The following is a 4,564-nucleotide window of genomic DNA, read 5'->3' as shown; positions in this document are numbered from 1 at the left end:
TGCAGTGTGTGTGTGTTGTGTGTTTGTGAAAGGGTGTGTGGTGTGGGTGGGCTAGAGGGGGGGGGGGGGGTGTCATGAGTTTGTTGGTGTGAGAGTGTGTAACAGGATGGTACTATGTAACTTTAAACCTTCTACTGTTATTTTGATTATACACTGTTACATGCAAGAAAAAAAGGTAGAATCATGTATAATCTGAGATTTTTTCTATGTTCATTGATTGATGTAACTCATGAAATGTCTCGTATCAAAGATCTTGTTTTATAATGCTTATTTTTATATTTTTTTGTTATGTAAATTTCTTGTTATGTGAAATTATGAGGAAGGAAATAAAATATCATTAAAAAAAATAAAAATGACGAGACTGTGTGTCTTGGCTCCTACTCGGGGCCCAATCGGTTATACGACTACGGACGGCGCGACCGCAGCATTCACGTGCGTGCAACATACGCGAAACCGGAGCGGGAGGAGAACTTCGGTCTGTTTCGCGAACGCTAGCGCGCACTGACCATGTAGAGATTAAGTCGCCGACTACCGTTAATCAAGTCCATTCGTTTACGTGCAGTTGTCCAAAAGTAGACGTAGATGGCGTTAGCCAGTATTTGTCATGCTATCAAAAGGTATTTTTGATAGGCAATATACAGACGAAGATAGTAATGCATGCGGACGACTGTTCAATTTTTTTGAAAGACACAGAAGACATGAAAATCTTAGAAAAAATATTAGATTCCTTCTCTCAGGTATCACTAGGGACAAAACACAAATTATGAAGCTTGGTTCTTCTGATCACAGTAATGAAAATTTGACCGGTATAACATTGGGTAAGATGATTTCTTTGGATATTAATGTTTAAGGAGAAATGAATTATAAGGAAATACTGAGCAAAATAAAAAGATTGTAAGGGTTGTGGAAGCAACGGGATTTAACACTTTTTGGGAAAATTCAATTGGTTAAAGTTTTTGCAATCTCTAAATTACTATATGTGTCTTCTATAATTTCGGTACCACCAAGTGTTTTCAAGGAAGTTGAAAAAATATGTTTTAATTTTATATGGAAGGGACATGATAAGATAAAAAGGAATATTTTATATTTGAACTATGATAAAGGGGGTTTGAAAATGCTGAATTTCAAGTACATGATCTATGCACAGCGTGTAGTGTGGATTAAGAAACTGCTTGGTGGAAATAATGACATGAAATGGAAACAATTTTTCGAATATATATTTAGAACGGTAGGAGGAAAGTTAATATTTCTTTGCAATTATAATCCCAAAACAATCAATATTAAGGCACCCAATATATACTTGGATTTTTTGAACATCTGGAAATATCTAAAGGAGAAGGAATATGTTGTAAAAGAAACACATAATGAAAATCAAATTATCTTTAACAATACTTTTATTGAAGGTAGGATAATTCCTTTTAATGCTAAATTATTTCATGTGAACATTTGTAAACATTAGTTGAACATTAGACGGACGCAGAAGGTGATATGAGATCAGGGGACTATTTCATAAGGAAAGGTCTTAATGTAGACGATCTGTTTTTTCTTAATGATCTATACACCAAATTGCCAGCTGCCTGGAAGATTAAGAGAATTTGCAGAGGGAGAGATGATACTCTAAATGACACTCTTGATCTTTCCAACGTTAACTTTATCATTAACAAAATAGTGTATTATTTTGAGTCTGTCCCTTACATAATGCTCTATAACATTTTTATTGCTATAATACAAGATGCATTTGTTTTTAAACATCCAGAGGTATTAGCTTTAAATCTAGATAAGTCGGAAACTACAACATGTTTCTCAATCCCCAGATTTTCCACTCTAGATGGGAAGTTAAGGGAATTTCAGTATAAACTTTTACATAACATCATATTTTGTAATGATAAATTGTATCTTTTTGGATTAACACAGTCAAATTTATGTTCCTTTTGTAGAAAAGAAGTAGAAACCTACCGTCATATCTTCCTTTAATGTTCTGAAGGGTCCAGAATATGGAATGAGATGGGAAACAGTTTAAAGATGTTTCAGTTTCTTAATAAGCAATGGATTGATGTGTTGCTTGGTTTCAGAAAAAATATGAAAGATAATATATTGTTAAATCATGTATTGATTTTGGTCAAATATATGATTTACAGTAATCGTAAAAAAGGAAAGTTCCCAACTAGTAAAGAAATATGTAAGGCTGTAGAGAACTCAAAAAAAGTTGAACATGAAAAAGCAAAATTAAAGGACAAACTGCCAATACATTATCAAAAATGGTACAATTTTACCCCTTAAGGCAGGGGAACTGATTGTATATATATTGTAATTCCTGTTTCCTGTTCACTCCCTCACTTTCTCGTCGATCCGGACACTTATCTGCTATCGTGTTTGCCTGTTTTTTACATTTTATATTTTTATTTTTTTTAAATAACGGTATAGATAAAGACCTCCACTGATACAAGACCCTTAAATAGTTATAATGAAAAATGCACCATATCATTATATGTAAATATAACACATTTTTTATCATGGATTATTAAGCAGCACCTTCACCTTATACTTTTTGTTTATATAAGAAAATCTTTGTTCAGATTGCTTGATTTATATTGAACTAATTGATTTGCTTATTATGTTGTAAAAATTGTTCCTTTGTATAATGTTGTATTCAAGTATTACCGTCACCTTTTCCCTTTTAAAGGAATTGGAGCACATTCTGTACACTTGTTTTGAATGTGTACTTTATTAGTTTGGATAAAAATGGAAAATATTTTCTAAATATGTCTGTGTTTATAATGTATCAGACAAGGTACTACATGTATGTTTATACTGTAAGAACAATTGTGTTCCTATTCATCATTTTGTATAATTATGAAGATCTGAATAAAGGCAAAAAAGCTTAAAAAAAAAAAAAAAAAAAAAAACTCCTTTTAAATTAGGACGCCCAGCGAAAAAAAAATGGTATGGTATATTATATGACAGAAAACTCAATTGATGTTTCTAGGGGCAAAAAAAATGTTTTGAAAGTTTGATGCGACCAGCTCACTCAATATATAAGATGCATATATCAAGTGCCCCTGAAGATAACACCGCTGAGAAACATGAGTCGGGACTGGGGGTGGGGGAAGGGGTGGGGGAGATATCATATACCCCTCTCCAAAAATTAGGTGGGGTGTGGAGATGATCTTTATCCCCCTACATTTGAAAAGTTGATAACAATATAATGATGATGGTAATACCACTGCTATTTGTCCACGCCGAACTAAGTTCTCAAGGGGACTAATTAAGAGACGGGTGTGTGTATGTGTGTGTGGGTGTGGTGGTGGGTATATGTGTGTGTGTATATATGTTTTTTGATGGGCGCATGTACGTGTGTGGGTGTGGGAGTGGATGTTTGTGTGTTGGTATGTGTGTTTTTATGTTAACAAATTGAACCTTGAACATTGAATTGCACAACAAATTCGGGGTCTGACCATTTGACCAAAGGTCCACGAGACCAAAAATCCGCGAGGCCTATTTTCCCCTCAGTTTTGTTTTATTTCCCCCCTCATATTTGTGTCCTTTCTCTGCATGTCTCCATGTAAATTAACGTCAATGCAACCCCACCTCCCCCCTCCCACTGAAAAACGTCCCGCTACCCTATACTTCATGTTTAAATAATAATTATAATTATAATTATTATTATAATGATTCTTACATTGCGCATTATACTAAAATACTACTTTAAAACATTAGAGGTCTTCAGTCTCGCGGGCCTTTGGTCAACTGGGCATGGACTACGAATCCGTATGCATAAGCGCATGGCAAGATTATTCTGTGACCTTAAGAACCGACAGAGAAGTTATTGTCTTATCCCCAAAATGCAACTGGAGGCAATTCTTAAAGCGACTGATTAACAAATTGTCCTTCACCGACGTAAATAAACACTGATTAATAGTAGTGTGTCGAATAATAGAGATGAAAACAAATCATGGGTCACACCTACTCGGAGGGGGGTTCGAACCCACGACCTCCTGATCTCTAGACAGGCGTCCTATCCACTAGACTACTGAGCTTTCGCCCGTGGGTTCTGTTGGTTCTAATCCCTTGTATTAGCGGGTACCGCATATTTATTCAAATGAATGAATCTTGCGTAGGGTTGTTTTTATTGCATTTGGTCAACAAATTGCCCTTCACCGACGTAAATAAACACCGATTAACAGTGTGTTGAGTAATGAACGAGATGGAATAGATTGCCAAAATATATTAGTAAAGATATTAGTATATGTTTAAAATATACATATATATATATATTGACAACAGTCACAATACATCAACAATTGAATCTGCATTTCAAAATCATCTTTATACCAGCCGTAGAATATCTCTAAGCCAAGTTTGAAGAAAATCCATTCAGCCGTTCTTATCGCGTGTACGCACGTAACTGAGGACAGTCCAGACAAATTTTCGCCGGGCATCCTAATTTAATGATAACACCATCTTCGGCTGGTAGCAAGTAAGTAGGGGAAGGTAGCGCTGGTGTGGTGGAGATCAAAATTAAATAGGCCAGATTCTGGACTATTTCTGGCTCGGCTCTCTCAAA

The 4,564-nt window shown here is 35.2% G+C and overlaps 1 non-coding gene across 1 annotated transcript; it reads right to left on the bottom strand.

Annotated features, from left to right (window-relative positions):
* Positions 1-3,964: 3,964 nt before the first annotated feature.
* TRNAS-AGA lies at positions 3,965-4,036 on the bottom strand. Its single transcript has one exon. It is a non-coding gene; the product is annotated as a tRNA-Ser (tRNA).
* Between the last annotated feature and the right edge of the window lie 528 nt (positions 4,037-4,564).

Source organism: Strongylocentrotus purpuratus, unplaced genomic scaffold (assembly GCF_000002235.5).
Source record: "Strongylocentrotus purpuratus isolate Spur 01 unplaced genomic scaffold, Spur_5.0 spur5_scaffold_2, whole genome shotgun sequence".
Classification (NCBI taxonomy): domain Eukaryota; kingdom Metazoa; phylum Echinodermata; class Echinoidea; order Camarodonta; family Strongylocentrotidae; genus Strongylocentrotus; species Strongylocentrotus purpuratus.
The sequence above is the reverse complement of the archived record's forward strand: the minus strand, read 5'-3'. Positions and strand labels throughout refer to the sequence as shown.